Source organism: Squalius cephalus (assembly GCF_949319135.1).
Source record: "Squalius cephalus genome assembly, chromosome: 18".
NCBI classification, from domain to species: domain Eukaryota; kingdom Metazoa; phylum Chordata; class Actinopteri; order Cypriniformes; family Leuciscidae; genus Squalius; species Squalius cephalus.
In genome coordinates, this window is record NC_137139.1 from 23,973,602 (window position 1) to 23,986,719 (window position 13,118).

General features: G+C 37.2%; 1 protein-coding gene across 2 annotated transcripts in view; it reads right to left on the minus strand.

Moving 5' to 3' along the window:
* Nucleotides 1-13,118, minus strand: part of casz1 (castor zinc finger 1) — a 183,012-nt gene that overhangs the window by 135,230 nt on the left and 34,664 nt on the right. For both annotated transcript variants that reach the window (XM_079849886.1, XM_079849888.1), the window contains exon 3: nucleotides 10,403-10,515. The gene's annotated coding sequence lies outside the window, so the exon portion shown is untranslated. The remainder of the gene's footprint in view (nucleotides 1-10,402; nucleotides 10,516-13,118) is intronic.

Consider the following 13,118-nt stretch of genomic DNA (forward strand, 5'->3'; position numbering starts at 1 on the left):
CATACAGCAGGTCGGCTGACTCGATCTCCTTCTCATACATTCCCGTAGCGACACAGACAGTGCATTTCCCTGTTGAAGCCCAGCGTCCATTGACTTCAATGGGGCTGCTCTGAACAGTTTTTTTCAGCGCTTCGAACCTAGACGGTCATTGGATAAATGCTGCGATTATGTCCCGCCCACGGATGCTCAGCGTCTCTGGGGGTGAATGAGGAGTGGGCTGGCCCGGACTCCGGGCTTCCGCGTGATGATTGGAGGGGCTGCATCTCCTTTTGATTGACAGCGATTTCATACAATAAAAAGTCGCTGCCACTGAAGCTATTCGAGCTCAGTCCCATCGCGGATTTTTCAAGTGATAGTCAAAAGATAAACTGCTGCTACCTCTTTCTTGGTATTTGCTTGTCGAAATTGCTAGCCATTTTTCATAATACATTTCACACAATTATACATTTATACCTTTATTATATTATTACTTATCCTATTATATTTTTTATAATATTATTAGTAATAATTAAAACAATAATTATTAAAATAATTAAAAATAGCCTAGATATTATTAGTAGTATTATTATTATACTTTATTATATTGTTATTTATACCTTTATTATATTATTACATTTACACAATTATACCTAACTCTGCTGGCCATTGAGAGGACACACTGGTCAAGTCACTGGAAAAGACGCCTAGTTGGAACGATATAGGGTCACAGAGCATTTTCTTGAAAAGGAACGTTGGGCAGAATTTACATATAAATAAATGGACAATTTTTATGATGTAGGCCGAAAATGAGCTTCCCCTCTTTGAAAGACCAGCAGCCGCCACTGATATATATATAAATTATACCAAACGTTTTGATGAAGCCCAAGCAATATTTCACCTAAAATTGAGAATACTGTCATTTTGTTCCAAACATTCATTATTTTATGGGTTCTTTGGAACACAAAAGCCGACATTTTTACGTTTTTGTTCTGGTAGTCCCTTCCATGCAATTTGTGTTCCAAAAAACAGGTTTGGAAAAACAGGAGATTTTTTATTTATGGGCAAACAAACGTAAACAAATGTATTACAAAAGAAACTTTAACTGCGTGGTTAAAGCTGATATTTTTCCCTATTTTGTGTATGAAGCGTAGACATAGGTCTAAGTATCTGAAGGAAATGATTTCTAGTCATCAGCACAGTATACTGTACACGTATAAATTACACACACAAGACAAGAACCAAATCCAGCAGACAGTCTGTCTTAGCAAAAATTCTCACTTTCCAGAATGAATTGATATGGGTGTTTAAACATCCCATTTTGTGCTGGAAGTGCTTTCACTCAGTGCTAAAGTTCTTGCGGCGGGAAAGAAATCAGTTAAAATTGAGACCTGCTCTTTGGCTGTTGACAGGTAGAAATTTGAAACAACCATATAGCTGGTAATGGGAGGGAAAGAGGAAGGAGAGCCCACTAGAACCTGACACTCCCATTAGGACCCTCCTGAAAAGTGAAATATTTGATCACGAGAGGGAAATTGAGCAAAAATGAACTGAAACTAGATATAGTCGACTTACTTTCCCGTTCATGCCCGATATAGATGTCACTCAGAACTTAATAAGCTTTTGAATTTCCATTTTATCACAGAAAATAGAGTGTGAGAAATAAAATCAGTCAGTTTCACCCTAATGGACAAAGTAATGGAGAGGTGGAACTGACACAACACATTTTGTCTGTGGTAATGCCATCAAAATGAAAGCATATTCACTGCTGGAGTTTTCAGGGAATCAATTCAAACCAAATAGTGGCCCTTTTTCTCTAGGTTTTTATTTCATAATGGCTCCAACAAATACAGCACTTTGGCTTTCGGGCAATGGGGTGTCACTCAGGGCGATAGCAACAGAGTCACTTATCCAATAGAGTCGAGTCCTGAAGCCAGTGAGCAGATCATGTATTTCGATTCACTCTCTCTCTCTCTCTCTCTCTCTCTCTATTTCAGCTCAGACGCTACATTGGTCCCACAGGAAAGGATTAGCTCACTTTTAGACCGAAGTGTTACATATGAGGTCAGGTCATATCAGATGACCTCTGTGGCTTGCTGCTTGGACTGAAACTGGTGAGCTAAAACATGACCGGCCGATCCGACTCGCAGCTCACTTCAAAAGAGACCAGCCTCAGGCCCGTCACTGCAAACAGCTCTGAGAGAGCTGAACTCACAGCCAGATGGACCTCAGCCAATCCTGTTCAAACACCAGGGACCGTGTTCAGAGAGAACGGGTGTGGTAGCAGCCTCAACAAACCGCATTACTTAAAACAGTTAAAGCCATCATTGGTTTATTTGAATCCTTCTGTTCTACAGAGACTGAGGCCCAGTTTTTGTTTTAACACAGCGTTTTAAAATGAAAACGATCCTCGGCCATACTGGTGTTTCCATTGCGCTTCAGAAAAAAACTCTGTCCACACTACACGACCGGAAACGCTCATCACATGACCATTCACGCACACTGGGCATGCGCGTAGTGTAAACAGTTGCGGATTGCTCTAATAATAGCTGGCCTTTTTGCGCATGTAGGCAGCTGTAGTATTATAAAATGCTGAGTTTAACTGCACAACGGCTGCTTAAAATTTCCGTCTCCATGTTATTGTTTACATGGTCGTCAAGGCTGGTCTGATACAGAGCCGTTGAGAGAGATGGCTCAGGTCTGTTATTGATGTGTTCTGGTAGCGTAATGTGGGCAGCCACGCCTTTGTTTTCAAAAGTCTCCGTTTTGGAGTTTTCAAACTAAAACGGGGTCTGCAGCGCATCCAAAAGTCTTAGTTTTCGAGAGTGGAAAACTCCGGAGTAGTGTAGACAGACTAGACACCAGGCGTAACCGTAGCAAAAGTTATGCGTTTAAAAACGAAAACACACTAGTGTAAACGGCCTGACTGTACTCTTTTATGTTTGCGATCTCGAAATATTGAAATATTGGGATTGTATATCACAAAAATATGTGTCAAACATAAGTAATATGTTTAAAAATTGTAATTAATATTATAACAATATTACAAATATTATAATCTTTCTTTCTTTCTTATATATATATATATATCATCCCACGTTTACCATGTCAGTGCATTAATACATAGATGGTCGTGGTATAACCGGAATAATTCACGGAATAAATTCATATGATAATAAACAAAATAAAATACTTCTAATGCACACCTAGCAGTGAATTTTACCGTATACCATGTCTAATTTTCAATGTCTGATAATTTTCATGTCTGAATTTATTCCGTGAATTATTCTGCTTATACTACGACCATCTATGTATTAATGCGCTGACATGGAATAAGTGGGATAATTCATGTATATAGTAGATGGATGGATGGATGGATGGATGGATGGATGGGATCCTCCATAAAATATTTTGATTTATATCACCAATAAGTAATCAGTAAAAATCGGATTATTTAATTGTTATTTTCAAGTTATTAAATTAACCTCAAAATAGAAGAATAAAACAGTTGGTTAAAACAAAAGTTCCACATTGAGTACAACTGGAAATCGCTTCTTTAAAAGTTGTTTTGTTAGCCAAGAGAACAGAGAGTTGACTGCAAGATGCAAATCTAGGCTTGCTTTGTTTTTGACAATAATTACAGAAAGTGAACAAGAAGAAGAGTCCTCAGTCCCCAGTGTTCTGCTGCTCTATTAATTATTCTGAGGAAGACAGATGTTAAATTGCGTATGCCCATCAGCACGAAGACTTTCACAAGATTTATCATTCATGTAAATCATGAATAAAATATTTCCTTGCCAAGAGAAAATGTTACATCTGTTTGGTGCATCACAGTCACCATGATGCAAGAAAAATCCGAAACTGGAAGACTTCGGTGACCACCTATACGAACACAAAACGGACAGAGTTTATGGAACTAAAATGGTTCTTTCTTTTTTTTTTCTACACAGCATGAAATTAGATTAAACAGATGTTGAATTCATTAATATGAATAAAGCTGTTTTAATTTTGTTTTTACTGCACATTTGCATAAGCCTTTAGTTATGTACCAAATAATTGAGACGTTTGCCTCTTGACTTTGGAGTACAATTTTGCTGTCCAGCTTTATGTTGATACTTCATTATCCTCATGAATATTCACAAGCCAAAGCCACTTTAATACAGTGTTGTGAAAACACGAACAATATTTGTATCTCTTTTCACTTCGCATCCGCCCACAAGCTTTAGAGGAATAACAGTTGTTGTTTTTTTCATCTCTTTCGTCTCATATACCACCATGCATATAAAAACTTAGTGGCCAGAGGCCATAAATTTTAATGGAATCTCGATTTTGCGTTAGTTTTATTAAAAAGATTTTTTGTTTCAATGACATCATCATATATGAGGTAAAACTGTCCCCATCTCTCAGTGAAACGGCACCAAAAACACATCAAAACACAGTAATCCTTATTTTCTTTTAGATGCTTAATTTAAAATATATTACACATATAAGTAGCAAAATGCCCAGTTTTAATAAAATGCATGCAAGATGTTTTGCCTCCTCCAGACGCATAAATAAGTAAGCAGTGACAGACAGAGTGTCATCTGAGGAAGGAGAGAGGGAGGGAGAGAAAGGGAGCATCAACGTTCCAGGAGGAGGAGGACGAGGTCGGGACACGAGTCTCGGGGACGCGGGCCTTTCGCGTCGCCCCCGGCCACCATCACGTCGGCCTGCCCCCGGAACAGACAGCCAGGCTCTCACAACAGATGGAACTAATGATGCGCAACAAAAGAGATCATTTCACTGTGGTCCTGGGGAAGCCACAAAGAGCGCTGGGACATTTGAATGATAGGGCCAGCAAGTCACTAGGGGTTAGATATGGGAAGCTTTTATGGAGGTGGAAAAGTGAATAGAGGCTCCCCGGCCCTCCTTCGGCCCCTTTGATGTCTCTCACAGAACCAGTGTGCCACTTTTTAAAAGGGAAATATGAAAAGTGGAAGACTAGGGCCTCTGCCAATCTCTTTTTCATCCTTCTTTATGGGGCTTGTCAGCAGGAAATCCCCTGTTTTTTGAAGACGCATGAGTTCATGGCGAATGTACAGTTTGATGTTCATGTAGGAGCACTGAGGAGTAAAAGACTGGAAGACAGTAAAGCGCTCATTGAAAATTTCAAAAAGCTTTCAAATAAACTCAATGCAATCAAGGATCTGGCTCAACAATAAGGATTTTTTCTGCTTGTCCTTCCAACACTGGTCCCATTCACAAAGAAGTTTATTTTAATAAAAATTAAATAATTAATTAATTAATTAACAAAAAAACAATAAATATAATAGTATTATTATTTATTAATAAATTTATATATATATATATATATATATATATATATATATATATATAACTATTAAAAAGAAAAGCTGAACTAGTTTACAAATAATATATATTGTTAAAATTGTTACTGCCTTTAGTTATTATTTTGGAATAAATATAAAAATGCGCAAAAACACTAACTTGATCAAACTGATATATTTGTATATATTATTATAAGTTAAGTACGCTACATTAAAACTCACAGTTGCCTTGTGCCTTTGTAATTGAATCCTACTCTGTATAAAAATTCCAATTCAACCTGATCTGACCTTTAAAAATGACATTCATTGGTATGTGATGTAGTAAGGTTGATTGAATAATATTCTATAAGATATTAGACTGTTTTTATTCATTTATATAGTACTGCATGAAGCATGTTTCTATGTTACGGAAAAAGTAGAATTGTTAACAAAACATTTCTACAGTGTAGATCAATTAAATAAAATGACTGCACTGAAGAGAACGTATGCAAATGTACATTGTTCAATAAAAATATATCTGCATAAGATCAAAGGCTTGTACTTCAAGAGCATATGAGTTAAGTGCACAAAGAGCATTCTGATATCTATACAGCCTAGATTTCAATGACAAAAGAAATCCCATATATCATTCACCTAGGGGTCCATTCAGACCATGATACCACACTGTGGGACACCATCATTTAACTTCAGTTAGAACATTGAGGAGGGGGAAAAGGGCAAAGGTACCCTCACTTTCGAGAGAAGGCTCTTATTTAATGGCTTATTCTACATGGTTCAGATACAGCTTCCTCACATTCTGAAAAAAAGAAAATTCTCCAATTATTTACTCACTCTCGTGCCATTTCGAACCCTGTAACGTAAAGTAAATGAGTAAATAATACGAGATTTTTCATTTCAAGATGAACTATTCCTATAAGTGCACATCAAGCAGACTAGGCACGTTCCTTCTGCTGTTTAAAAATAAACAGAGGGAGGAAAACAGCGAACCTTCAAACACCTAGGGAGGGGATTTAAGTAAGATGTGAAGCGTTCAGTAGCTCAATCCGCTTCCCTACTTCCACACTGTAGATATCAGTGAAAGTTCAGACCGATGCTGACAAGAACAGAGGAGCGTGTCGTTATTAGCGGCAGGTTAGTTCTGATAACACTATCAGCCTCCTCCCCCCAGGCCAGCGGTGCTGGGCCTAACTCTCAAATAAAGCCGAAGTGTCTCGACTCCCTGGCACATTAGCTCTGATTACAATGACCTTCATTATATCAGCTACCCTTATTATACACATAGAGCACAGCGCTCCCTTGGGCTGCAGTATAAAGGAGAGGAGGTGGGGCGACCCGCTACAGAAGGATGCGTGCGTGGCATGTGACTGACCGCGACCACGGTGGTCCTGCACAATAACCTTGGCCGAAAAACAGGATATCGGCCCATTGTGCAGAAGTCAGGTTATTGTTCACAAAACAACAATGCTTGGAAGAAGTGTAGAAAAAAATACTTTTTAATGCATTTCAATTGGTCCATATTAAACTACCTATTCTTCACTGTCACAGTCAAACTACACTAAAAAATGTGTGGAAACCAACATGCATCTTTTGAGCATTTAATTAAAAAAAAAATTAACTGGGTTGGGTTTTCAATTGGATTCAATTGTGATTTAAATTATTAACATTTTTGATTTCAATTTATCTGGGTATATTTTAGCTATAATATCCATTTTGCTTACATTTAGAAGAAATGCTACTTTATTCGGCAACCGTTTTTTTAACTATTCATCAAAAAAAATCTGGCTTATAAGAATCATTCGCTTAAGGAATCAGACTACTCTGGTTGTGCAGTATATTTTGATTCACTAAAAACAATGCGCAGACCGATAGGTGTATGATGTCAGAGTACAGCGAGAGCGATTCAAAAGCATACGTCTGCTCTCTAGTACATACACTCTCACAGTACTTTGATGTTATACCGATCGGTCTGCGCATTGCCGCTTCAAGCCGAACACACCTAACGGTTCATGAGAGTCATTTGTTCCTGAGTCGGTCTACACTGGCCATGCTGAATGTTTTGATTCACTAAAAACGACTGATTCATAAGAGTTCATTTGGTCCTGAATCGGGCAACACTGTCTACGCTGTATGTTTTGATTCGCCAAAAAGAACTGGTTTATAACACTAATTTGCTTGTGAATCGGACTACATTGGCTGTACCGTATGTTTTTAAATCACTAAAAATAACTAAAAAGTGTTATTTCTTTGTGAATCAGCCAACATTGGTCATACTGAAGGATTTTCATTCCCTAAAAAAAGGGTTGATTCATTCATGAATCGGACTACATAGGTCGTATTGTGCCTTGACATTATTTCTCAGTACATGGTCTTTTTTTATTGCCTCACATCCAAAACAGACTGCAAACTCACATTCACAAATCAGGCAAAATATAATTTTGGTTACACTTTATCTTAAGGTGATGTAGTTGCATTACTCAAAAGTACTGAGTAATATTAATTAACTACACGTACTTACTACAGAGTTACAGTTAGGGGTTTGATTTAGGGTAAGTTGCTTGGGTAACACTTTATTTGACATTGTCCTTACATGTACTTACCATAGTAATAACAGTAAATTATGCATAATTACATGCAACTAACCCTCAACCAAATCCTAATCCTACCCTAACCCTATAGTAGGTACATGTAGTTCATTAATATCACTCAGTACTTAAATAAAATTAGACTGTAACAATGACACCTTAAAATAAAGTGTAACCATTACTTGTAATTCTGCATAATTTACTGTTATTACTCTAGTAAGTACATGTAGTAACATGTAACTACATCACAAGTTTTTTTTTGCTGTGGCGCTAAAGAATCAAAGGCAGCGTAGACAAAGACATAAACTATACAAAAATATATATTTTCGCTAATGCTAAAACTAATACACAACAACACAAATCCACCTTTATATTCATATGCATCACAGGAGTCTTGTAGCTTGGAGATCATGATGTCTTAATTTGCCTGCAGACACATAATACTGGTCACCTCCAGCCTGCAGTCAGAGCCAATGGATGCTGGCAGCAGCTCTAAGAGGAGAATGGAAGCTGGACCGGGGCCCTAACGGAAAAGCTTGGGGACTCTCGTCACCACTTAGCATACGGCATGCTTGTTAACTTCAATTTTCTGCTCATTCTCACTCACAGGGCCACAGGGCTAACATTCTTCAGTTCTTGGCAGACGCACCCTCTGGCGGGGGTGACCACCCCTTTCACAGCAGGGGAGCGGGATAAAGACGGCAGAACGCGGCCCCTAAATCTCCCCGCTCATCTGTGCGCGCCTGCTGGCTCTCGCAGCATCCTTCTCACTCTCCTGCCAGGTGCCTCCATGGTAGCCGTTACCCATGGAGACCTGCCTCTCCCTATTCACTTAGCCTGGCTAACCGAGCATCGAGCAGTAGGGGTGCGAAGGGAGGGAGGAGGGCATCGGTGCAGTCTGCAGGGGGCCGGTGTGTTTGTTTTGTGGAGAGCGGTCTAGAGAGCTGGCTAAATCTGCTTGTTTTGGATTAGAGGGAATTGGGAGGCTGTAAGCACTGGTTTAGGTGATGACTCCTCAATGGCTAGTTAAGGAGTACAACACCTGCCGGACCAGTGAGATGCCCAGAAGGACATAAAAACTGTCAAATAAAGTCCTTGTATGCTTTTTTTTTCCTGGCATGCTAATCTCATTAACAAAATGACTGACTAAAATGTCTGTTAACGAATCGTTTCAGATTAATTCATTGTTCAGCTTCAGCTCATGTATCTGAATCCCAGATATTGACTATTATTGAATTATTTGAAACAATAACGCTCTTTCTAGATTTGTCCTCTTAAAAAAACTTTAGTGTCTTGCGCTCTTATTTTTTTTCTCAGCATATTTTCGTCAACAGTATATTCTAATTCGAATCCTTTCATTATTGTCATAAAGTATATTTTTTGGTCTTGTTATCGCCTATACATATGAGATTAATCATATATATATATATATATATATATATATATATATATAAACACACAGTATTAATACAACAAAATCACAAAAGTGAACTTGAAGCAAGCTAAATGCTAGTCAGAATGTGCAAATCACGCTATAAATATCTTTCCACAACAAAATAAAACACAAACAATGAATAAATAAACTAAAATAAATATTACAATAGTGTACTCATTATAATGTTATTTCAGGAGCTCAGCTTTTCACAACAAGAACAATTTTTGTTAACTAAATTGACTAAATCGCGAAAATAAATATTTTCGCCAAAAGACAAAAACTATCACCAAAGCAACTTAATTGAATACAAGTGAATTCAAAAACTGCAGAAAGTCGACACATATTCAAGCTCGGATGATTCATGCAAGTTCCTACATGTGTTCTTACCATATAAAGTTGCATTTATGTCTCAGAATTGTATTTATGGAGTGAGAAGCGGAACTAGTGGCAGATGAACAGGCACCTGGTGAACATTGAACGCTCCTGGGCTTTTAGGACTTAATTAATCAAGGCCTCTGGGTATTATGACATGGCTGGTCTTCTCCGTGTGTGTGACTCAATTAAGTTGTTTCGTGAACCAGAGGTGTGACTTCAATATTGCTTAGAGTCACTGCTATCACACAAGCTGTGGTTAGCATTAACGCTTTGGGCCAACCGAGCCAATTGCAAACATAGTCTTGTCTTCATCTGCTTCACTGACAAAACACAGTAAGGCGAATGAAGGTACGCTACTTAACATGATGTACTTCAGTTCCAAAACCTGCTTCCTATTGACTAATCACCTGCAATCCAGCTTAGCTAGCCGCTATTTGTGCTGGTATAGTGTCAAGCCATACATTTATAAATCAAGACATTGTTTAACAGCATAAGTTGCATGAAAAACAAATGGCAACACCAGCCGGCACAATTCTTTTTTTAGTACAAACGAACTACAGATACAACTCAAAAATATGTCAAAAAAGGAGAAATGGAGTGGAAAACCCGTTTTACATTATGCTGACTGATATAACTAATTGTCTATAAGTAATTGGTCACTAAAGCAGTCATGAAAACTATGCATTATGGTACATCGTGACACTGACCTTCAACATCTATTGAGTGCTCCAGTTCGACTCGGTCCTGTGGGTCACTGTCTACTTGCCAAAACTCAGCTTGCACGTTCACACCAGTCTCTTACATAGCTGTCTGTTGAAGCCTGTAAGGACACAGAAAACAGTAATGCATGGGTACATATTTTACTACCAAACCATAAACCAAAGGCAAACAAAGATTTTGATGAACTTTTAAAAAACGCCTCCCCTTTGCCACTTACACAAATCAACATTCAGTTCATGTGACGGTTTTTAATGCCGCTTTTTATACCAGTACTGTCAGTGGCTTGTATCGCTCACAGAATTTTATAAACACCAGTCTTTCCGCAGCACAATAACTACTTTCATTTCATTGTAAAACCTGTCAAAACTCCAATTAGATATTTAGAGAGAAAAATACGACGTTCAATTTGCCCAAACAAACCACTCCGTAAGTTAATAAAAAGGCATTATCATCCATCTTGGGCTCTTATTAGATTGTGTATATACGCATGCTATCCTTTCAAGAGAAACAAGGGTTTGTGGGTAAAACACAAGGGGAGTGCGTGCAGTCTCTGAAAAACAGTTTTCTTGAGCGTGAGTGAGAAAATGGAAATAAATAGATTTATTTTGGCATCTCACATGTTAAATACCTTTTTTTCCCAGGTTCTTTCTGTCTTCATACACTTATCAATATAACCCTGATATCACATACCATATACAATGAGTTATTTTTATAATACTGATGCACTTTAATAAGCTTTTTGTGTTAGATAAGGGTTAAAAACAACAGAATGAAAGGCTTTAAATTCCAAATTAAAGAACAGACTAATAACTAGACGATTTCTTTTTTAGACCAGATAAATACCCTAAAAACATAATAAATAAAAGTAATTATTGCAGCTGGTAATTACAATGCTAATTATATTGCTAATTAGCTTATTGTGATGTATACTGTGGATGGGGCCTTCACTACGCCTCGGATCACACAGGAACAAAGTCAAAACGGACTTCAGCCTAAATGATAAGAGCACTACTGACGACATTATGTTTGTTTTAATATTATCAACTGATTGCGTATTAACATTCAAATGTCCTATCGGCAACAATTTACAAGGTCCATGTGACCGTTGTAGAATGACATCATTATAAAGACTTTTGGTCTTACAGACTGAAGAGGTTGATTAGTTGGGTCCTCAAATCATTCCTTTCTAAAACCATCTTGGAAAAGAGCCCGAATAGAGAATGAACTTGATTTAGAGTGCCAGGAATGGGTGGATAGATTATAGTCTCTATATAATCTCCTGATCCTGGCGTCTGAGGTAAATGTAGACTCCGAAACATTTAACACACAAATACATGCTTGTACAAATTTAACAGGAGGACCTCAAACACAGACAGACATTATATATATGCATGCAAAACCTACTGTACTCATATACTGTCAAATCAATAGTATTACGTCAAATGTCCTACTAGCACATATAAATATTGCATGATATAACATTATTGATGTATTTCTCCCTCTCAAATTTCTGTCTGGAAAAAAAAAATGATTGAGCATAATGCAATGACGTACATTACAGTTCAAAAGTTTGGGGTCAGTAAAAAAATTTTTTTTTTTTTTTTTTTAATACATTTTTTTAATTTAGCAAATATGCATTAAATTGTTATTCATCATCTTAAAACATACTGTATCACAGTTTTAAGGATCACAACTGTCTTCAATATGTATAATAATAAGAAATGTTTCTTGAGCACCAAATCAGCATATAATGATTTTTGAAGGATCATGTGACACTGAAGGTTGCAGTAATGATGCTGAAAATTCAGCTTTGCCATCACAGGAATAAAATACATTTTAAAATATATTCAAATACCAAAAAAATGTTTTAAATGATAATATTTCACAATATTAATGTTATTAGTGTATTTTTAGTACTGTACACGGCAGCCTTGGTGAGCATGAGAAACTTTTTCAAAAACGGATAAAACAATCTTACCGACCCACACTTAAAAGTGTTGAATATTGATTTTTAACTTCCTTTAAAAAAAGGAAGAGCTTACTAATGTCCGCATTTAATAACACAATTAATGAAATATATATATATATAGCACGTTTTGTCAAAGAAAACGTTTAATTCTTGTTCCTGTAAATCCAGAAAGCAGAAACAAGAAAAAAACTAACAGTGAAACAACAGAAACGTATATTGCATGTTTTGAGAGTGCAATGTTTGACATAAAATATTCACTTCATAATGCTTGAAGACGGGATGACCTGTCGTGACACGAAATGTTTTTCACTACATTTTTTAAGCATGATCTCACAAACAAAACAAAAAAAGAAAAGAAAAGAAGAAAGCACACACCCAAAAAGGCACAAGAGAAACCAATCGTTCTTACTGATGCCACGATATTAAATAATGAACGATGATTAATTTACGCATATGCTTTTTACTGTAAGTATGATTCACAGAGATTTACGCTGAATAAATTCTGTCATTGCATTGATCTGGATATTTATCTACAGATGGGGGGGGGGGGATATGAACCTCGAGGTATATGAAGGCCCTGGCATATGAAAGGAATAAAGTGTGTATGTTTGCATTGCCAGGTAACCGTCGTGTTTAGATCCGTGGTCACCTGTTAGACAGGAAAACCTTATCTAGGCTTTTCACTGTTCAATAAAACAATGAAACAATGTTTATTCTTTACAGAGGTTAATGAA